The sequence below is a fragment of the Globicephala melas genome, chromosome 6, assembly GCF_963455315.2.
Source record: "Globicephala melas chromosome 6, mGloMel1.2, whole genome shotgun sequence".
NCBI classification, from domain to species: Eukaryota; Metazoa; Chordata; class Mammalia; order Artiodactyla; family Delphinidae; genus Globicephala; species Globicephala melas.
The window spans coordinates 22,618,384-22,643,012 of NC_083319.1; positions in this window are offsets into that span (position 1 = coordinate 22,618,384).

Here is a 24,629-nt window from a genome sequence, read left to right on the forward strand (position 1 = left end):
CTTTTCCCCCCTTGGTGTCCATACGTTTGTTCTCTACATCTGTGTCTCATTTCTGCCTTGCAAACTGGTTCATCTGTACCATTTTTCTAGATTCCACCTATACGTGTTAATATACGATATTTGTTTTTCTCTTACTTCACTCTGTATGACAGTCTCTAGGTCCATCCACGTCTCTACAAATGACCCAATTTCATTCCTTTATATGGCTGAGTAATATTCCATTTTAAGTATGTACCACATCTTCTTTATCCATTCATCTGTCGATGGACATTTAGGTTGCTTCCGTGACCTGACTCTTGTAAATAGTGCTTCAATGAACATTGGGGTGCATGTGTCTTTTTGAATTATGGTTTTCTCTGGGTATATGCTCAGTAGTGGGATTGCCTGGTCGTATGGTAGTTCTATTTTTAGTTTTTTAGGAATCTCCATACTGTTCTTCATTGCGGCTGTATCAACTTACATTCCCACCAACAGTGCAAGAGGGTTCCCTTTTCTCCACACTCTCTCCAGCATTTATTGTTTGTAGATTTTCTGATGATACCCTTTCTAACCAGTGTGAAGTGATACCTCATTGTAGTTTTGATTTGCATTTCTCTAATAATTAGTGATGTTGAGCATCTTTTCATGTGCCTCTTGGCCATCTGTACATCTCCTTTGGAGAAAGGTCTATTTAGGTCTTCTGCCCATTTTTTGATTGGGTTGTTTGTTTTTTTTTGATATTGAGCCGCATGAACTGCTTGTATATTTTGGAGATTAATCCTTTGTCTGTTGATTTGCTTGCAAATATTTTCTCCCATTCTGAGGGTTGTCTTTACGTCTTGTTTATGGTTTCCTTTGCTGTGCAAAAGCTTTTAAGTTTCATTAGGTCCCATTTGTTTATTTTTGTTTTTATTTCCAATACTCTAGTAGTTGGGTCAAAAAAGATCTTGCTGTGATTTATGTCCAAGAGTATTCTTCCTGTTTTCCTCTAAGAGTTTTACAGTGTCCGGTCTTACATTTAGGTCTTTAATCCATTTTGAGTTTATTTTTGTGTATGGTGTTAGGGAGTGTTTTAATTTCATTCTTTTACATGTAGCTGTCCAGTTTTGCCAGCATCACTTATTGAAGAGACTGTCTTTTCTCCATTGTATGCCCTTGCCTCCTTTGTCATAGATTAGTTGACCATAGGTGCGTGGGTTTATCTCTTTGCTTTCTATCCTGTACCATTGATCTGTATTTTTGTTTTTGTGCCAATACCATACTGTCTTGATTACTATAGCTTTGTAGTGTAGTCTGAAGTCAGGGAGACTGATTCCTCCAGCTCTGTTTTTTTTTCTCAAGATTGCTTTGGCTATTCGGGGTCTTTTGTGTCTCCATACAAATTTTAAGATTTTTTTATTCTAGTTCTGTGAAAAATGTCTTTGGTAATTTGATAGGGATTGCATTGAATCTGTAGATTGCTTCGGGTAGTATAGTCATTTTCACAATATTGATTGTTCCAGTCCAAGAACATGGTATATATCTCCATCTGTTTGTGTCTTTTTTGTGCTATCTCATTGCGTACCTCAGCCAAAATATCATTATGTTCTGTACACTTGTAGAGTGCATTCTGCTGGAATGAATCATGCTTTTCTCTTAGTTCCTTTTTCTGAACCCAAGAGCATGTGAAATATCACAGCCTGTGTTGTATATTCTTACCAAGGTCCTTCCCATTTCTGCCTTTGCTATAGATGTCTCCTTGTATGGAGCCAGAGAAAGAGACTAGAAGAAGGATGAAGTGTCTCCACTGTCATCTTTCAACTCAGCAGAGCCCTTTCTTTCACATAATGAAGCTTGAGAATCCCTGAGTTATCTTTACTCAATCCAGCTCCATTGAAGTTTTAAGTTGGTGGAAATTCCTTTCCTTCCACACATTTCTATTATATTGTCTATTAATCTTATTGCTGGTTTCATAGTTTTCTGAATCTTCATCAGAATGTTAGTGTGTATTTAGGAAAAGTTGCTGCAGAAGTTGCTTAGCAGTACCATTTTATACCAAAGCCTAATATTTCCCTCTATTTGGAGGAAATATTTAAGTCTTTTGTTCAATTGAAATATTTTTTTCTCAACATTGTTTTCTCATATAATTCCTTATTCTACTACATCCTTTCAATGTCTCAATTATTCTTTCTTTTCATTTCCTTTTAAGTCTCTTAAAATCCTTTTTGGAATTTGGAAGGACATAAATAATAAATGAATACATAAAATGAATTTTTATTTTTAAAAAAGTAGCCAAATCACTAATATTAAAATAATACATAACTTCAAAAATTAATAATACAATTTCCAAGCCAGATTGTGAACACTGAATGCTTCCTGTATATTATTAAGTTGATTGTCCACTCAGCGAGCTAGGTAAACACTATCATATTTATCTCTGTGCCAAGAATAAAGAACTGCAACCCATAGAAGAATTATTATTTTGATGTTTATGCTGCACTGTTGTTTTGAAGCAGCTCCTGTTTGTTTACAGACTTTTCATTCGTTTTGAAATAGTCCCTGAAGAAGGAAGGAAGTGTTTCTATCTCTTTAGACCATGGGTTGTCTGGGGCTTATAGATGGAGAGATAGACATTCTTGATTATATGTTTTCCAGCCCATATCCATCTCCACATTCTCTGTTTTTTCTCTGTGTCAGGCTGCCTCAGTATTACCAAATAGTTCTGTCCCGATAACGAGGATGGTCTCTCTACTACAATCTGCAGAGATACAGTATACTGTAATAGTTGTGCTCAGTTGCAAACATTTCGGGTACTGCCATAGTTTCCATGAAATTTTATTCTGCCCAAATTCTCAAAAGTATAATATATGACCAGAAAACATTTCAAGACTAAGGGAGAATTCCACTCAGTTTTCTAACTGTGTAAAATAATCTCATTTTCCCAGAGTTGTTCAAGAATGCAAAAGGATATAGATTATTTCTTAAGACATGTGTGCTCCTATACCATGAGGGACTCTCTATCCTCAAAAATAAACAAGGGTAGTGAATAATTTCTTCTACTTTTGTAAATATTTAATCTGGCATCCCTAAATAACAGGTTAGACTGGTGAAAGTTGATGTGATTGTTACAACTCTCAGTGAAAATTGTTGAAGAAGTTGATGTTTAAAGTTCATATGTTGCTGGAGTGTATGTAACACATGGAGTTAATCTTTGCTGTCAGACATATTTTGGGTTCTATCGTGCTTAACAAGCGTGTACACACTTTTTAGCTTGGGTCTTCATGTTCCTGGTCTCTGTCTTTTGTAAAGAATGTTGTTAATGCTCAGCCAGAAAGCTTTGTCACTGAAAAAGATGGTAGACCACTGGAATTTCCCTCTAACAAGACAAAACTGAAGTAGTAGTATTCTGTAGCTCCTTCCACAGAGCTGAGTTATCGAGGAACTGAAAACACCCCGTAGAGCCTAAGGACCCTATAGTTTATTTTCAAATAACGCTACTGAAGAAATCTCTCTCTCTCTCTCCCTTTTACTTCCTTCCTTCCTTCCTTCCTTCCTCCCTCCCTCCCTCCCTCCTTCCTTCCTTCCTTCCTTCCTTCCTTCCTTCCTTCCTTTCTTTCTTTCCTTCTTTCTTTCTTTCTTTCTTTCTTTCTTTCTTTCTTTCTTTCTTTCTTTCTTTCTTTCTTTCTTTCTGTCTTTCTTTCTTTCTTTCTTTCTTTCTTTCGAGAGAGTTTGCACAAAATACTACATAGAGAAGGATAATTGTAGAGTGTGGTTGATTTAAAACAGTAACTCATCTATTTGCCTAATTAAACTGATTATCAAGTCATTTAAAATTTTTGTCTCCTTTTTTTTGGTGACAAATATAGCCTTTTTCCCATGTTGTGCCCCAGACTTATCATCAATTTTTACTGCCGATGAACGTTGCTGCACGTGCATCCTCCCTCCCATTAGTGTATGATTATAGACATTATACAAGATGTGATAGGAGAATATTATTCTGGTCCGTGTCTTCACTGTGTCCTATAGGTGAGAAGAAACATGAAAAAACTAGTAGGTCAGAGAGAGAGCATTCAGAGTAAACATGGGAGGTCACAAAAAATGCCAGCAAGAGAATATGAAGCAATCATTCACAACCATAAACATTCCTTCCATACCTCTTGGTACAGTAGATTTTTATGGACTTCACTTGGCTGTATTGGTTAGCATACAGTAGTGGTGAAGAGTCTGGAATCAGACCGTCCAGGTTCCGATCCCAGCTCTACCACTTCATAGCTGTGTGATCTTGGGCAGGTTGCTTAACCTTTTTTTAGTGGTAGCAGCAAATGCTAGACTGATCCTCTGGTGGTACCTGGTCTGGGGTTATTCTGTTCAGCCTCCCTACTTCCTGCTATTTCTTGTGCCTGCTTCTCCAAACTTCTCAGCAATTTTAATAAAGCTCTTACCATGTAATTCAGCCATAATTTACTCTGTTGCTTACAGCTAATGACTCAATGTACACAGCCATCTAGAAGTCGTGTGACCATACATTTTAGTTCCCTTCTACCTAGTTTCCACTATATATATTGTTCAGAAGTGGACACCTGACACTCCAGGCCACTGCTACATGCCAGCCAGCAGTTCAGTGTTTGCAGTGTTATATGCTTTATCTGTAAAATAAGTCTGGAATTCCTTGATAATTCTTTTACCCATTCTCCCAGCAAGTATTATTGAATAAGTAGTACTATTGAATAAATAATAGCTAGACCCAGTGCTAGGTCTATGCTAGGTGTTAAAGTTGCATTAATTTAAAATGAACTTTTATTGTACCCATAATATAGTAAAATATTCTTTTCATTAAAAATCAGAACGTTACCGATTAAAGACTAAGTCCCTTTTGACCAACCCCATTCCTGTTCCTCTCCACACCTTCTTACATGTAAAATTTTTCACTTTTAGAGTAACTTTCTACAATAGATACCTTTTTCTACATGTAAAAAACAATAAAACTATATGGAGAATAGAAAACCACTCTATGTGTTCTGGGTATAAGGATTTAATATAGGTTTTAGTGACCTTCACAATCATTGGACCTTAAGAAGAACTGGAAGAATGAAGGGCAAAAGGGCTTTATCAGTTAGAGGGATTGGTTGTATGCCACAGAAATGGACTCTGGCTGATTGAAGCAGAAAAAGACTTTATTAAAATTGCTCAGAATGTTGAAGTAATAGGGGGATCTTCCAGGTATCATTTTCTGAGCAAAGGACAGTTCAGAAATGTACACTAACCAGTTCAGGATCTGGGAAGTCCATCTGCATCAGAGAAACAGTATGTCTCTCTGCCTCAGACACAATACCAGGTGGAGATGTGCTGCCTGTGTGCCTGTGGCATCATGGTGGGGTGGCTAATCCTGCCACCTTTGGATTCCAGGTGCCATTCTTCTTGCAAATCAACCCCATCTTGTACTACTCCTCATTCATTCATTCTACCAAAATCTCATTCTCCTTTTAGCAGTCCTGTGGAAAAAGGACATGGGGGAAATCCTGGAATCATGATGATGCACTGGGATGAATGCAGGGATTGACAGAACAGTCCAGAGACCTTAGCAATACCGTACAATTAATATTTCTTATGTAATGTACAGTCTCCACTGAAAGCATTGAGTCATCAGTAGACACTTTCGTACCATTGCTCTAGGGGAATTTCTTGTCTCTGTCCCATGAATCCCACTGGATCATTCTTGTTTTTTTTTTTTTTTTGATGATATTGAAACATTGCTCTGACTTTAAGTACCATAATATTTAACAGTGAAAGTGAAACAGGATCAGAACAAGAACTATTGATACTACACTTAGCATATAATACTGTAGAGGAATTATTGCCAATGCAGTAATATCCAAGCAGTCTGGGAACCCTTAGGAACTCTTCACCTTCATATCTTCTAGATTGACTGTAAAAGATTTATAAATAAGGTAACTATTTGTCTCTGTTTCTGCAGGAATGCCCTGGTTTACAGTTGTTGTCTCAGTGCAGTTATCAATAGTGTCCCTGTTTGAATGATAAATTATATAATCACCCTGTTTACAAAAATCTCCCTCCCTCTGGAAACCATTATTCCAGTAAATCTCTATAGATTTTAAAATCCCTAACTAGCTTAACCTATATTGCCTGGTGTTTGGGGCACATGTTTTCTGATTTTTTTTCTTCGTTTTCCACTCATGCGTTTTAAAATAATACTTTGGCTTTCCCGTTTCCTCTTAAGCACACCCTTATCTGGGATGCTGACTTTGGTTACCTTTTCCTCTATGAACTAGCAAACAGGCTAGTAATTAGAATCCCTGATGGCCCATACCCCAAGTCACAATCTTGGCACATTGTGGAAATTTGTAATGGTTAGGGGAAAACTCATGATGTAATATGTTAAGGAAAAGAAGAAGGATATAAAACTATTTCCATGTGTGGTACTAATTATGATTTTTTAATAGCCATGACTGGAAACATAGTAATTTGAACTTGTAACAGTTCATATCACTTCATGGGAAGATTATGAATCAAATATTATTTTGTCTTTATTTGTACAAATTGTTTTTATTCCACATTTCATACAAGGTCATATCATATTTTATAATCAGAAAAAGAATGTAAAAATAATGCAGTAGTGTTAGTTGTCCCTTTTGCCTTAAGGAGTTCAATGTCCAGAAAGGTCTAGAGGTGTCCCATCAATCTTTTAGTAGATGGATTTTAGATTAGTGACAAACCCCTTCACCTTTCCGTATTTACATATGAAAAGAGGCTTTTCAGAGCTTCTCTATAGTGTTTCCTCCAGAGGAGGTAGTCAGGGTCTCTGTTATAATTTGGAAAACCTCTCATTAGAGACTGTCAGGAACTCCTAAATTTGTCAAGCTTTGCATTAACCTGTTCACAGTGAACCCAAGGAATTTTGACTGGACTAGATGGCCAGTTCTAGGCCCATCTGATATTTCCTCTTCACATTCCAAACACAGGTTATATTGTCTAATCCAGACGTAAAACAATAAGTTAAGCATTGTGGATAATCCCTGAGGAACTTGATTTGCCAGTGTATCCTTGTGAGAATTCTCATCTTTTCAGAGGTGGCCACCATGATGTTGTGAAAAGAGCATGTCTTTCCAAGCCAGGTTGACCTGGGTTTGAATCTTTAATCCACCACTAATTTACTAGCTTTGTGTCTTTGGACAACTTTTTTTTTTTTTCTTTTTAAACCATTATGACTCTTTTTTCTTAGAATAATCACAACTTCTCATTGATTGTTGGGAACTTAAAAAAAAAAATTTGGGGCTTCCCTGGTGGCGCAGTGGTTGAGAGTCCGCCTGCCAATGCAGGGGACACGGGTTCGTGCCCCGGTCCGGGAAGATCCCACATGCCGCGGAGCGGCTGGGCCTATGAGCCATGGCCGCTGAGCCTGCGCGTCCAGAGCCTGTGCTCCACAACGGGAGAGGCCACAACAATGAGAGACCCGTGTACCGGAAAAAAAAAAAAAATTTTTTTAATTGAAGTATACTTGATTTACAACATGGTGTTAGTTTCAGGTATACAGCATAGCGATTCAGTTATATATATACATATATATGTATATCTATATTATTTTTCAGGTTCTTTTCCTTTATAGGTTATAAAAAAATATTGAGTATAGTTCCCTGGACTATACAGCAGGTCCTTGTTGGTTATCTATTTTATATGTAGTAGTGTGTATAGGTTAATCCCTAACTCCTAATTTATCCCTCCCCCCAACCCCCTTTCCCCTTTGGTAACCATAAGTTTGTTTTCTATGTCTGTGAGTCTCTTTGTTGAGAACTTTTTAAAGGTGTCTTCTGTGGTGCCAGGTTTACAAATAGTTTACTCAAGCGGCTGGGGTGCAAAGATTGGCAAGTGTCCTAATTTTCAGTTAATTTTCCACGAATGCAGTGGCAGATCCTGCCCAGAGGGTGGCAGTCTTACTTCCAAACACCAGGTGGAGAGAAGGGACTGGCAAGTAGAGTCAGTCCATTGGTACTATTGCTTTGGCTTTTGTTGCGTGTCATTGCTGCTGTAAGGCTGGTCCTGCTCAGCAAGATGGATGCCTGTCTGCAGTTGAGGAAATGTTCTTGAAGGCCTGGATTCCTGCCAACACTGCAGTGGTTCCTGGCTGGACTGCCATGTTCTGAGCTTGGACACTGTTCTTCAAAAAGTTCAACATTAGGCCAGAGTGGCTGAGCCTGTGGGGCATCCTCTCTCAGCCACCCACTGTCTTTCTCCTTGAAACCTGGGCTTGTCTTGAGGCTGTACCACATACTCAAAAAAGGCCAGTCTTTTTTTACCCGCTCAGTGATTTCTCCTTTGGTGAACTCATTGTCACTTTCTTCCAGCATCTCTTGCTTAATGGCACCCTGGTTCATCCCAGATTTCCCTGGTCTTTGATTTTGGGGGCATAGGAGTTGCAGTCTCATCCTTTCCTCTTTGAAGATTCTGGGCTTCTTACGCAAGTTGATACACTCTCTATCTAGAACTTTCAGTGAGGGGGTGTGACCTTTCCCCAGGTGAAAAGTGGCTGCTGGCTTTATATTTGCTTAATCAAGAGCAGCTACAGAAGTGAACTTTCACAGAATACAGACCAGCTCCTAGGGGACTACTTTCTAGGTCTTTTCTTAAACCGAGAGATCACTCCAGAATAAAAACCAAACAAAGCAAAATCCAGGTGCCTCATCAGTTGCCCCTGTCAGTTATTATATTTTGTAAATTCTAAGACAACACGGACAGTGAATGCAGCATTATTTTATGTTCCACTAAAAAACAAAAGCAAACAAACAAACAAAAACCTTTGCCAATTAAACTATAAAGCATCATTGATTGTAAGACTCATCCCGGTTTGAGATGTTAAAATATGAAAACCAAACCAAACCATACCCAAACAACAAAACCAAACCTGGGTCTTAGAGTTGACGAAAAAACAAGAGATGGTTTTCCCATCAGTGGGAATTAAAGAACAACTCCCTCCCACCCCTCACCATCTTAGTGGTTAGGAGACTAATCAGGCCAGACGGTATCCTGTAGATTCAGAGGGAGGTTAAAAGGTTTGGAATAAGCAGGTGAGGAGGAAGGAGTAACAAGGTGGCTTTACTTGGTCTGCATTAAATGCAATCATGTTAAATTCATGAGTGAGAAACCCCCTGCTTTAAGCCTTTGTTTTAAACTTGGAATATATATACATTTCTCCCTTCTTTCCATCTGGACTTAGTTGAAGCCTCAGGTCAAGCCAGCTTGAAAAAAATACAGCAGAGCTACCTTCTACAGTATGACATCATGTCTCCAGTGTTTCTCATTATAAAGTTGAGTTTCAGATGTTAAAATCATACTCTCCTCACCCCTCTTTGTTTTCTTCTTCCCCTCCCCTTCAACAATTTCATCCTGATGGAGCTCCATTGTTTTTATAGTTGAACTACAACTGTTTTGTGCCAGGCACACGAAGTTATTAACCTGACATTGGGAAAACACATCTTATGACTAAGAATTCAGCTTCTATAATTTTTAACTCTACAGAATTTTTATTTTTTCACCAGCTGCCGTTCTACATATTATTTTCAAGTTCCAGTTTTGAACTACATACAAGAGGTTATATTTTATAAAACGAACAACTTTGGATTCACTAATAAAAAGCATCACATAATTTTTTAGGGACTCATGTGAAGTTGTAACATAGATTATACAATTTTATTAAAAAATATAAAATGAATAGTGACATAGTTTTAAAAATTTAAAAATAGTGGAAACATGCTGCAATAATGGAATTATGCTCCACTGGAAAATATAGAAACGTTGCATAAAAATTTTGGCTACAATGTACAGTAGTTTCTAAAATCTTAATTTAAAACCAATCAAATTATATTATTATAAAATACATTGTTGTAAAAAAAGTTTTAGGAACAAGAATTTATAGTGAAACTATAACTTGAAATATAGCCCAGTTATTAATATTATTTGAGTAATTATAGCCCCTAATATTTTATTAAAGAGGCAGCTTTGTGCAAGGTACTTATTCATGCCAGTGAAAAATAGCAAACTAGACATTTCTAAGATACGTTATGTTTTACAGAATTATGGCAATGAGATACGTGAAACTGTCATCTACCACCACTCTGCCATCTCTAAGCATCTATTCAGAGAGAAGTTGTAGAAAACTGGAAAATGAGTAAAAGGAAACTAGCAGAGGTGTGGATCCTGGGAGGAATGTAACTGTCAGGCAGTGTTTTATCTAAGAATAGACAGGAGGAAACAGGAGAGCTGATTTATAAATAGGTATAAAACTTTGTATCCTACAGAGAAAACACATTCTTTTTCAATATCTGTGGATATTTAAAAATTACAGAATCATGTATTAAGGTATAAAAATTGTCAATAAATTAGAAAACTAGAAATAATTCCAATCCCATTGTTTTACCCACTGCAAAAATATTAGAAATTTAAAATAAAACATTTAAATAACAAAACAGCTCACTGGAAATATTTTTAAAACTCTCTGTGGGAGATACTGTGATATTGTTCCCTGTTTATCTGTTTTTTCATTTTACATGGTAATAGAATTTTTAATTGGGCGTATGACCAACCGAGAAAAGACTACATTTCCCAGGACCCCTTGAGTCTAGATGCAGCCAATATGACTAAATTCTAATGTAGATGGTAGTGATAGGTGAAAATCCATTCCTTCTCCCTTCTTCTTCTTCTGTGGGTTGGAATGTGGATCTGAAATCATGATGTGGAAATGGCCTACTGTGGAAACTGGTAGGATATCAAGATTGGAAAAGACTGAGATGCCCTCCACCGTGGACTGCCTGCATGGACATTTATTTTATTTTAGCCACTCTCACAGCACCTGATTTTTAAGTAATATGTCTCTTTTCTTGAGTTAAGTAGGAAAAACACCTGAAGCTGAGATTATTGAAAATGATGATGAGAACACTGAATATATAAGAACTTACATATTTGAAGCTAAAAATATGACCAGAATGCATTCTTTCAGTGCATTTCTAGTAAATCAGAAAGAATTAAAATTGGCTAATATCATTAAAGAGTTGTAAAATAATCAAATTAATCTAAGGGAAGCAAGAGAAAAGGATTAAAGGTAAAATCAGAAGTTAATCCAGATAGATAAAAAAGAGAAATTGGCAATAAAGTTCATCATATAGAGAATATAGTGTTATGAATTAAAATGGGATCTAACTCAAATAATAGAGTTATAAAAATCTAGAAGAGAATATGATATTTAATACTAATAGGTATGAAAACTGGCAGTTTTGGAGGAAAATGTATTTTGTTCAAATTGAGTCAGGATACAGAAAAATTGAATAGACAAATAACCTTCAAATTAACTGAAAATGTTGCAAAAAGAACTATTTCCAAGATGGCTAAAGACCTGAGTCATTTTTATGTGTGAGTTTTTCAAACTTTCTGATAACTGGTGATTGCCACAATACATGACATATATGACATATTCTATAGTACTACATAAAAGTAAGGAAAGTGTACCAGTTTATTGTACAGCACTAGCTAAACACTGACACCCAAATCTGACAAAACTTACAGGCAAAATTAAAGCTCTACGTTTATGATCACTGAAACAAAACTTCCTAAAATGCTTACCACAGGGGGAAAAGTTTTACATTTGCAATTGCAGAGGCCAAAAAAGCTACCTCAAATTCTTATAAAAGAAAAAAATAAGGGGAATTCCCTGGTGGTCCAGTGGTTAGGACTTGGGCTTTCACTGCTGAGGGCCCTGGTTCGATCCCTGGTGGGGGAAGTAAGATCTCACAACCTGCGCGGTGTGGCCAAAAAAAAAAAAAAAGACAAAAATAAAACTATATTTATAACTATATTGGGACTTCCCTGGTGGCGCAGTGGTTAAGAATCTGCCTGCCAATGCAGGAGACACGGGTTCGAGCCCTGGTCCGGGAAGATCCCACATGCCGCAGAGTAACTAAGCCTGCAAGTCACAGCTACTGAGCCTGCGCGCCTAGAGCCCATGCTCCCCAACAAGGGAAGCCACCGAAATGAGAAGCCCACACACCGAAATGAAGAGTAGCCCCTGTTCTCCCCAGGTAGAGAAAGCTGCCTGCAGCAACGAAGACCCAATGCAGCCAATAAATAAATAAATGAATGAATGAATGAACAAATTTCTAAAACTATATTTACAACTATAGAGGGAAAAAAAAACCTACCTAAGTTCCTTACAAACCAAATGTAGAACTACATTAAAAGAAATAAGATTTCTAGGAATATGGAATAATTTAAAACTAGAAACTCAGCATAATGGCATGGCATCATTAGATCAAAGGAGGAAAACCATTCTTGAGATGAATTTTCTTTACTTGGAGATGCAAAATTTTATACCCATTCAAAACAAAATTCAAGGAAAACTAAGGATGGATGGATAATATCTTAATCTGATAGTAAATGTCTCTCTCAAACTAGCACCAACATCATACTTACTAGTAAATGCTAAAGGCATTTTATCAAGTCTACAAAGAGGACAGGAATAGTAACTTTCATCACTTTTTTTCCTCTCCGTTTTATTGAGATATAAATGATGTACAGCACTGAATAAGTTTTTTCATCACTTTAAAAAATAATATTTCAGCAGTTTGAGCTAAGAACAAGGCTATATTATCAATCTTTCTCAGTGATATTCTCAGTGAAAACAAACAAAAATGATAATAACAAAAAAAATCCTAGAGAGAAAAAATAATGGAAATATAGAAGTCCAGTTAAAATAACTATACTGGGCTTCCTGGTGGCACAGTGGTTGAGAGTCCGCCTGCCGATGCAGGGGACACGGGTTCGTGCCCCGGTCCGGGAAGATCCCACATGCTGTGGAGTGGCTGGGCCTGTGAGCCGTGGCCACTGAGCCTGTGCGTCCGGAGCCTGTGCTCCGCAATGGGAGAGGCCACAACAGTGAGAGGCCCGCGTACCGCAAAAAAACAAAACAAAACAAAAAAACTATACTATTGTTTTCCTATACATATGGAAAAATGTATCATTAAAATTTCTACAACAAGGTATAATTAAAATTTCTACAAAAATATATAATTAAAATTTAACTTAAGGGAAAACAATACAATAAGAGAGAGAATATTCAAATAAAAATTAATAAATGGAGATGTAACATGTTTTTGATAGGATGACCCAACATATCATCAGTTCTCCTCAGGTTAATTTATGTATTTAATGTGACTCTAAGCAAGACCCCAACATGGGTATTCTGGGCTTATCAATTTTTTTTTTTTTGGTGGAAGTATATAAAGCCAAGAATATTCAATATATATGCATTAAACATTCTTAAACATTATTTTTATTGAGGTGTAATTAATACAATAAAATATCCAGATCTTGGTTTTGCAGCTCAATGAAGTTTTACAATGTATATACCCTTTGTGACAACCACACAAGATATAGAACATTTTCATATCCCTAGAAAGTTTCCTCATGCTCTCTCCCAGTCAACAGCCCCAGTACAAAGGTAATTACATTATTTCTATCATCATAGATTAGTTTTGCCTAGTAATGAATTGCATAAAAATGGGATCTTACAGTAGATGTTCTTTTGTGTCTCTTTTTGACATTTATCCATGTAGTTAAGTATATCAGTTTGTTCTTTCTTATTGCTCTGTAATAGTCCATTGTATGGCTATAGCACAACTTGTTTCTTCATTCTCCTATTGATGGACATTTGGTTATTTCCAGTTTTGGGCTATTAAGAATAAAGCTGCTATAAACATTCTTGATCAAATCTTTTTTGTGGCTATATGCATTCATTTCTCTTGGGTATATACATAGGAAGAGAATTGCTGGATCACAGGGTAAATGAATGTTTAACTTGATTAGAAACTGATATATATCTTTCCAATGTGATTTCCACCATTTTTTCACTTCCACTAGTGTTGTGTGTGAAGGCCAGTTGCTCTACTTTCTTATCAGCCCTTTATATTGTCAGTCTTCTAATTTTAGCCATTTTCATGGTGTGAAATGCTATCTCACTGTTGTTTTCATTTTAATTTTCCTAACTGTCTTAGTCTGAGGCTACTATAACAAAAACACCATAAACTGCATGTCTTAAATAAAAGCATTTTTTAATTGCTTTTTTTTTTCCTTAAAAATTTTATTGTATAATTCCGTTTATATGAAATGTCCAGAAGGGGCAAATCCATACCGACAGAAAGCAGATGGGTGGTTGCCAGGAACTGGGGGAAAAGGGGAATGGGCAGTGACTACTAACAGGCATAGGGTTTCTTTTTGGGGTGATAAAAATGGTTTAGAGTTAGTGGTGATGGCTGCACATCCTCGTGAATATACTGAACTCCACAGAATTATACACTCTTTAAAATGGTGAATGTTAAGGTGAATATTTTCTCAACGAAGGAAATGAAAAAGACAAATATTTCATATTAATGCATATATGTGGAATCTAGAAAAATGGTATAGATGATCCTATTTGCAAAACAGAAATAGAAACACAGATGTAGAGAACTAATGTATGGATACCAAGGGGGTTAAGTGGGGGGGAAGGATGAATTGGGAGATTGGGATTGACATATATACACTATTGATACTACGTATAAAATAGGTAACTAATGAGAACCTACTGTATAGCTCAGGGAACTCTACTGAGTGCTCTGTGGTGACCTAAATGGGAAGGAAATCCATAAAAAGTGGGGATATATGTATACATATAGCTGATTCACTTTGCTGTACAGTAGAGACTAATACAACATTGTAAAGCAACTATACTCCAATAAAAATTAATTAAAAAAAAAGAAAATGAAAAGCAGAACCAAAAAGAACAGAACAAAAAACCAAGCCTCTTGATTCTTCTCCTTTTCCCTTTGCTTCCCTGTTCTTCAGAATTATTCTGAATACCATTGAATCTTGACTCTTGTAACTCTCTACTGTCTGGGGCATGGGTGGGGACATCACAGTCCCAGTGTGTCAAGGGCCAGTTCAGAGACCCCCAGCCCCCTGACGGGAGTCTCATCCCCACATTTCCATTGAGTTGGAACATCAGGAACCACATTTAAATACAATGATGTGGATAAGACTTCATGGAGAAATTCTTGTACCAGACAGCTTTCAAACATGGGTAGGGGCTCTGAAGTATGGAGGATGTGAGGATCAAGAGTGGGAAAAAAAGAGATTTAGTGAATATGTACCCACGTAAGAGACAGGAGGCCTGGCTTCCAGTTCTGGCTCTGATGCTCCCTTCTTGAGTGATTTTTCTCAAATTGCTTTCACTCCTTTAGATTCGTTTCCCCATCCCAACTCCCAGCATTTCTTATAGGACCCAGTCTCTCCAAGCCCCAGCTCTGCCAATGGTTTACTGTCTGACCTTGGACGAGTAGATATCACTCTTAGGTTCTCCATTGCATCATTTATACATGGAGAAGATTAGACCTGTCACCTGACCTTCTCCAGGCCAGAAGGTTTTATTTTCATGTCCTGACTCTGCTGTCAGCAGGCCTGTGTTTTGAACTGTTATGGAGTGTTTTTTGTTCATGTTATCTCAGCTTCCTTAGATTCCTCAAGCTAGGTCTAAAGCAGTGGCTCTTAAGCTAGCCTGTATGTGTGTGAAATTATTAATTACAGATATTATCTCATATTTCCCTCATTCTCTACTTTTTAAAAAAGTTCTTTTTTGTGTTTTAATTTGTTTCTATTGATCTGTCCTCAGATTCACTGATTCTTTCTTCTGCTATGTCTAGTCTGATATTAAGTCCATCCAATGCCTGCCTAATTTAACTTTTAAAATAAATTTATTTATTTATTTATTTATTTTTGGCTGCATTAGGTCTTCATTGCTGCACGTGGGCTTTCTCTAAGTTGCGGCAAGCAGGGGCTACTCTTTGTTGTGGTGCACAGGTTTCTCATTGTGGTGGCTTCTCTTTGTTACGGAGCACAGGCTCTAGGCGCACGGGCTTCAGTAGTTGTGGCTCGTGGGCTCTAGAATGCAGGCTCAGTAGTTGTGGCGCACGGGCTTAGTTGCTCTGCGGTATGTGGGATCGTCCCGGACCAGGGCTTGAACCCGTGTCCCCTGCATTGGCAGGCAGATTCTTAACCATTGCACCACCAGGGAAGTCCTGCCTGCCTAATTTTAAATATTTTAGTGTCCAGATTTTACTGCTGCTAGTGCTTCCATTCCTCTGTTGAAATTCTCCATCTTTTCATAAATTAGGTCTAAATTTTGCTCTAATTTTTAGAACATTTCTAGTAGTGACTTTGTAGTCATTTTCAGTTAATCCCACATTTGGGTCATCTGTAGTTCTCTTTCTATAGATTTTATTTTTCCTTTGAATAAGTCTCATTTTCCTTCTTTCCATGACTTGTGTTTAAAAATTACAGAGACTGAAATAAATATTGCTTTCCCCCAGAGGGGGAATATCTTTTCTTCCTATCAGTCAGCTGAAGAGGAGTAAAGAGGATTTTTGCTTTGATCTTATTAGGAATTTAACAGAATTGAGGCTGGTTTGTAGCCTTAGTTAGTTTTAGGTTGCATTTGTTTTCAAACTTTTTGAGAATGCAATCTTATCTGTGTATATAACAGGCTCTTCCTTCTAGTGGACTTTGGGATCTATATTTGCTTTCTGCCTTGCCCCAAATTCCCAGATGCTTCTTCCAGACACTGAGCAGAAATCTTGAGGGGAGAATTGCTGGAAGGAAGGACTAGCTATGCATTTGGAGTTCCTAAGATTCTATTCCATTACACCACCTCACATGACATTTTCACCATGCCAGTTAAAAGTTTAACTGGTTTCTCCCTACCCCAGCAGATTCTTTCTGTGTAAACTCAGCTAGGATTCCCGGGAGAAAAGCAGTCCAGGGTCTCTGCTCATCCAGGAAGGGTCTATTCGTCTCTCAGAGTCTTTAGATTTTTTTCATTCATAGCTCTCCGGTGTGTTAAAACATAGGAATTTTTATTTAATCCATATTTTTATAATTTTTCTGGTGAGAGCAATGATCTGTCACAACCTTCTGCATCTTAACCTGAAGTAAAATTCTGCAATAGAATTGTGAAAAAATAAAAAGAATTATGAAATGACATTTGCCTCATGGAAATTTAGAACGTATTATAATTTCACATTGTGGTATTGGCACAAGAGTAGACCAATGTAGTTAAATCAAACAGAATAGAAAGTCAAGAAGCAGAAAAGGTTTTAGCTGGTGATAAAGATGGTTTTCCCCCAAATTTTGCAGGGTAATGTATTATTCAATATAAGGGAAAAATTATCTATTTGTAAAAAAATAAAGTTAGAGCCTTTCCTCACCCAGTACTCAAAAAGAGATTACATAGGAGTCAATTTGAAAGACGAAACTACAAGATAAAAATTCTTAAAAATATGGAGGAACAGATTCTGCTTACAGGGTTAGTAAAATATTTCTAAGAATAAAATTAAAGAAAAATAATAGAAGAGAATAAGAAATAGATTTTTTCTACCTCAAAAATTATGAACAAATTTAAAAGTCAATCTCTAAAGCAGGTAAAATATATTTGTAAAATAAATGACACAGTGTTATCACCCTCAATATATAAAGAGCTCTTATAAATCAACAAGAAAAAGGCAATTAGGAATATGTCTTAACAGGTATTTCACAAAGGCATACAACTGTCTTAAAATATTAAAAAAAATACATCATTAGTAGTCAAAAATCCCTCTTATACCATTTTTTGTTTCTTACTCCAGTGTGTGTGTGTGTGTGTGTGTGTGTGTGAGTGGGAGGAATAACCTTAATATTCTTCTAGGCTTTTAAATGATAATTTTATAGTGAATAAAAAATTTGTCAAAGAGTGAATTGCCTAAAACATAGTTAACCTGCAGTATTTCAGAAGCCTGCTTTGCTTCTATTCAGTCTACTTAAGTAGCTGTTGTTTTCTGTGCCCATTTTGTGGTACTACTTTTAATATGTTTCTTTGTGAAAGTTGTTTTTTTCCAGAACTCACTGGAACTTAGGTCTGGATAGGGTCAATATAATAATAAATTCCACTGGCATCTGCCCAAGTCTGAGAGAGAAAGCCCAGCCCTTTCATGTCTCACTGGATTATTTCTCTGGTGTCTTACTTTAGCTCATGCTCTTCTACCATGTGCACACTTTTGACTGTGTGATGTTCATGCAACTTCCTGAGAATTGTGACTCAGCATCATCACCACTACCAGTGTCCACCACGACAACATTGAGGGCATTGCCAAAAGATGATTTCCCAGATCCTTACGCCCTTGAGTGTCTTAAGTGTCACTGCAAGTCCTTTAGTCCTCATTAAACCAAAGCTGTGTATGTGGGTGCAGAATGGGGGAGTCTGCATCCTTCCTGACCCCGTGTTACACTTTTTCACCCGGGTAACACTGTGCTCCTTTTTCTTCCTTGGGGTAACAGCTCATTTACCTCACAATCCTTCTGTCTATTCCAAGGTACCAGACTAGGAACCACAACCAAGATATACCCTTTTATTCCATCCCAGTTAGAGAGTAGTCTCCCAGACAAAGTTCATCTGAACTTTCTTCACACACAAATTAGTGCAGACAAAAGAACACCTAAGATGCCTGGTCCACCCCTTGTCTGTCATGTCCAGATATGAATGAATGTCCTTTACGATCATCTACAACATGCAAGAACACATTCACAGGCTGAGTTAGAAATAAATGATGAGGATTCCCCTACCGCTTTCTGAATTTTTCCTTCACAAATGTCAGGAAGGAGTGAGTGATGCTCCATTCCATGATGTTTTTGAATTTTCCTTCACATGTGGCGGAAATTCTACTCCAACATTGACTGTACTGTTAATACTTGTTTGACCTCAGCTAAACCATTTTGCTCTAGGGCCCTCATTTTCTTTCTCCATATGATATGCCAATATCTTTATCTATAGTCTAGGGACATGGTGACATAACACTGATTGACTAGAGGGAAGCAAGTGGCAGAGAAGCCCATGGCAAGCATACTAAAAATCTTAAGACTCTAAACCAATGAATCAACTAAAGAGGCAAAAACCTCCCTAAGAAAGAGAAGTGACCTTCTGAGCTTTTGTCCCTCAGGGGATATTAGTTTTACCTTTCCTGCTAAAATGATAGCAGCCAGGCTGGGAACTTTGGATAGATTATTTATTCAATGTGACAGCCCCTCCTCCTTTTTCCCTCCCTCTAACCCTTTACCCATGACCTTTCCAGACTCTTCAAGTTTTTTTAAACAAATCTCATCAAAGAATCAAAATTAGATGAATAGGCATTGATCACCTGAGTTATTTTTGTTTCTCTTTGTCTCAAAAAAAAAAGTTTAAACATTTCCCAGGTGATCTTTACCTATGAAAATTAATGGCAACGACAGCAGCCTTTAAAAAAATGTTAAATTATCACCGATGTTCAGAAAAAACAAAAGTTCTGTACTTCCAACCGCATGTGTGGTAGAAGGAAAAATGAATTCTTGAAAGAGGCCTGTTGATTACAGCTTTCTCTTGTTAAAAGAGAGATTGCTCAGTGGGAAATGAAAGATCACAAATCTTCTCCTTTTAGAAACAAAAGATAGATTATAATACTCTAACAGAAAGAAAACCTTCTCCCTCAATGAGCTACCCAAACACTGCACTGCTTGAATAATGCGCTGAGTTAAGTAGTGAGGCCTGAGATGCAGTAATTACTCCAAGGAGGCTGCAGGGAAAGGAAAGTACATTCCAGACACCTAATCATTTACAATTGAGTTTAATGAGGTAGTAATTTACAGCTTCGGGGTGGAAGTATGGAAAGGTCCCTGCCAGGAGCTGGGCAGACTCTTTAAAATCCTGGAGTTTAATGAAGGCATTGGAGGGTGGACGCACACAGCCGAACTTGTGTAATTCCATCTGCTCAGGGCTTGGACAGGAAGTAAATGACAGGGCACTTGGGACCTACATCTGGAAACAACATGTTTCAAAGAATTTCATAAATCCTGCAGTAAAAGAAGAAGAAGAAAGAAGGAAAAAAAAAAAAACAGAGGTGAAAGGGCACAATTATAGGGGGATGGGGAAGCACAACAGGGAAGGACCATGGCAGGTTGTTTTTAGTTTGAAGAAATAACATTTTCTAATGTCAAGGTCAGTCATGATAATAGTTGACAAAACACGATTGTGATTGTCAAGCCCAATATGAAAACAGAAGGGACTGAAGTTTCCTTTCTGGATAGGATTTCGGTGAAGACAGCAAAGGAGTTCAGCATCCACTGAAGTTACCTGAATACCCCTTTTCAATCTTCCAGTAATGTTGCTGGTACCTTCTTTATTGTCATTATTTCTTGCTTCATAGTATAGTGGGTTAATTTTACTTTTTGTTTGCTGATACTTTTAAAATCCAGCTAGCACATGAAGGGAGCTTGTCTTAAAGAGATGGAAAAGGCTCAAGGTGTAATTATATAGTGTGGGGATAAAATGTAGCTGCTAGACTGGGCTTTCATTATGTCATACCCGTGATTGACATATGCAGAGGTCAGTATTTGTTTTCTTCTCACTTAGGTCGAATGTCCTTCATCTTTCATTTTATGTAACCTCATTTCAAATCTCCCAAGTGTCAACCTCGTTCTACCCAATTTCCAAATCCTCAAAAACCAAAGTTTCCTCATTCTTTCCTTTTTTAGTTGTTTCTGCAAGTTGGGAAGAAAGTTGAAGGAAGAATGAGGGTAGATCGAATGGAACAGAGAGGAGCCTTTGCATTTCTTGACTTTTAGGAACAAGGATCCAGGTTAAAACTCATTCCTTCATCAGGCTATTATAAAATATTTAGGAAGGAAACACTATACGGCTGTGTGCCATGCAGGCAAGCGGTGCTAGGAAGGGAAACAGTGATCACAGTCACGTTCACAACTGTAATTGCTCTAACAGGGCTGGAGCATTTTCTCTGTGCTGGGTGGTTTACATATATTATTTCATTAATTCTTTCAGTAACCCTGAAAGTAGGAAACAGGCCATACATACTTTTATACCATTTTGCAGATGAGAAAACTGAGGCTCATAGAAGTTAATTTAATAGCTCAACATCACTAGGATAGTAGGTCGAATGGAGAATTCATACTCAAGTCTGTCTGATTTGAGAGCCTATAATCTTTTTAAAATTTAATTTAATTTATTTTTTATGCAGCAGATTCTTATTAGTTATCTATTTTATACATATTAGTGTATATATGTCAATCCTAATCTCCCAATTCACCCCCCCCCGCCCACTTTCCCCCCTTGGTGTCCATACGTTTGTTCTCTACATCTGTGTCTCTATTTCAGCCTTGCAAACAGGTTCATCTGTACCATTTTTCTAGATTCCACATAATATGTGTTAATATACGATATTTGTTTTTCTCTTTCTGACTTAATTCACTCTGTATGACAGTCTCTAGGTCCATCCACGTCTCTGCAAATGACCCAATTTCATTACTTTTTATAGCTGAGTAATACTCCATTGTATATATGTACCACATCTTCTTTATCCATTCATCTGTTGATGGGCATTTAGGTTGCTTCCATGACCTGGCTATTGTAAATAGTGAGAGCCTATAATCTTTTAACTCCAATGTTATATTACCTTGAATTTTATATGCTTGCATATCAGATTGTAGGGACTTTAAAAAGGTTTGGCCAGAATGCAGAGTGATGGTCCTAATGACATCTAGGAAACCATGCCATTCCCCCACAAAGGAAAAACTTTAAAGTATCTCATATGACGTTTGGACTACTGAATACAGAAAAAAAAGGAGTGTTTTTTTCTCATGTAATATCTTTTAAACCATAGATCTTAGAATCTGGCTCAAAGAAAAGGGAAAATTGGTTTTCAAAAGCTTTATTTTCCTGTTTTCTGGAGAATGAGTTGTTTTCCATGTCTTGAACACAGTCTTTTGCTGATTAAAAATCAGAAACAAGTTTTTAAGTTTCTCAAGATCTATAGTCTACGTTTTGAAAGTCTGGCAAAATCTGTTCCCTGGAATAATAATTATTCTTTGGAAAGCTATGTATACCTGTCCACCACAAGAAACATGTGACAAGGTACTTAGTCATGGTTTCAATCCACATGAACTGGGAAAGACTTTCAAGTTAAATAAATCTTCACACGTGTGACAAAAACAAGCTTCTATACACTATGGGTAATGCCAGCAGTGAACTCTGAGACCGGAAGCACTTAATAAGGGTGGAAAAATTTTAATATTACGCTCGTTTCCTCTCTTTCTGGTCTGCAGAGTTAACAGCCTGATTATTGAAATTTCCCTTGGTACTATTAGTTTATTTCCAGTTTTGAGAATATTATACTGCTAATCTTAGAGAAACCAATCTCTTACTTGGAAAGTGTATGTGTAGTTACCCGCAAATAAGACCATTTTCTCTCTTGAGAAGATCACAGAACTACTAAAGTAAGTAATCTCCCATTCCCTGGACCAGTGAGTACCAACTTATGTTGGATTGTTAATATCAGATGTTAATTCCACGATGCCAAAGTTGTGATATGGAAATTACCTCTCACATACCTTTGGCATGAGTCAAACACAAATTAGAAGTAAAAATCAAGCCCACTTGCTGATTCTCTTTTTTATTCTTCGGAGAAGTACACTGATGTTCCATTTATCCAGCATGCTTAGGGGTTGAGCTCTCCCATTAAATAGATTTTTTTCCAGAAATTTTACCTCTTCAAATGCAGCCTTTAAAAACTTACCACCAGATTCTATGGATATCTTTCTAAAGTATACGAGTTATCTGTCTGCCTCCTTAAGAAGAAGATACTGAATACAATTTAGTCTCATCCTCGTGAGCTCAGATCATTGTTGTAAACAATGACTGTCGTATGTTACCCTGTACTTGAGTGTGGTAGGAGAATCAGTGTTGAGGTGTGAAGGGCTATTGAGATGTGAAGGGCTGTGCTAGCGCTGAATGAAAACACACTAGGTCATTTAGGTTCTTGGAAAGGCTTTTGGAAATTGTTTGTATGTCTGTGTGTGGGTGTGCTCCCTCTAGTACCGTCCTCATAGTTGGTTACTTTTAAGCTTCTGTGGTTGGAATACCTAGACCTAAACTTGTGGCTCTGAGAGCCTGCTAATAAGCTCCTCGTGTGTAAGCTTGGGCTTTCAGACATCTGCTTAGGTCACTTAGAGGCTGTGGTTGTTCCATTTCTCATTCTGGATTGTTCAGTAGATATCCAAGACTGCCGGATTACTCGCCTCTGAGTAAGCAGGCAGTTTCTCTAATGTTATGCTTATTTTGCAAACTAGTAAATGGTTTCACAACGCTTCGTCTCAAATCATCTTTCTCTCATAGACCCTAATTTACTAATGATTCTGCCAGCTATTCCAATCACCCCATCAGAGGTCCAGGTTGTAGCGTGAAGCTTTGGTTGTAGCATGTAGCATGATTTTAAAGTCAGGTACATCTGCCTTTGAATCTCTGCTCCCCAACTTAATAATTGCATAATCTTAGGCACGATAATTTATCTCACCCGTTCATTTAACAAATACTTATTGAATACCTGTTATGTGCCAGGCAGTTTTCTGGGCTTCCGGGATAGAGTTCTTGGAGACTACAGCTCGTTGGGGGAGATAGGCAACAAACAAGCAAATAAATACAGCTGTGTGAGGTGGTGCTGTTGCAAGGGATATGGAAGATAAAGAGTGTGAGTGATGGAGGTAGGTGTGGGGATGTTTATGAAAGCTGTTTCAGCGGAGGGGTTGGGAGGAAAACCTGATAGAAATGCATTTGAATAAGACTTGAGACACCTTGTATAGTCAACCTTTTATAGAAGTTTTGCAGTAGAGGAAGACAGAGATGTGTTATGGTAGCTGGTGGGAAGAATGTAGGGTCAGGTGAGGGTTTTATTTTAAGATCTGGCATTTCTGAATGCTGATGTGAATGACTCAGCAGAGAGAGGAAAACTGAAGATGCAGAGGAGAGAGGAAACAATTGCTGAAGGAGCGTTGTTGGGTTGGCCAGAGCAGTGAGATCTACCGCACAAGTGGTGGGCTTGGCCTCAGCTCCGAGGCTGAGAGTTTATCCAGGGCCACAGGAGGGATGGAGGAGAGTAAGGGCACACAGAGTAATATGTCAGTAGAAGTGGTCAAAATCTTTTTCAGTTGCTTCTGTTTTCTCAGTGAAAAGGAAAGCAGGCTCGTCATGTGAGAGCAGAGATGGGGAGGAAGTGTTGGTTTGAGGAGAGAGAAAACGGTATCAGCTAGTCACCTTCGAGAACAGGCAAGTGAATGAGCTACAGAAATATAGTTGAATTGCTGGGAAGCTCTAAGTGACCATTTGAGTTTAGTGATCATCCGTGTAAAGCTAGATCAGTTATTTTCTTTTTCATGTAACACACTTCCCCCTTTTTGTTTTTCTACCTTAAAAGAAAAGTTGTAATACTGTCATTGCCTCTGAGAAGTACTGGATATTTCTGTCTCCATTCCCCCCCTTCACTCCCTTTCACAATTTCTTTCCCTTGTTCCTTAACTCCTAGGGAAGCCTGTTAGTGGTTTTCTCTTTTCAGTTTCCAAAACAGCTTACACACACCATTATTAGAGCACTCTTCAGTAAGCCGCAATCAGTTCCTTACATTTATGCCTCCATTCTCATCCCTACTATGCAAATATTTCTACTCCCAGCCCCTAGTACAAGATCTTCATATTGTAGATTTTTAAGGTAAATGTTTACTGAATGGAGGACG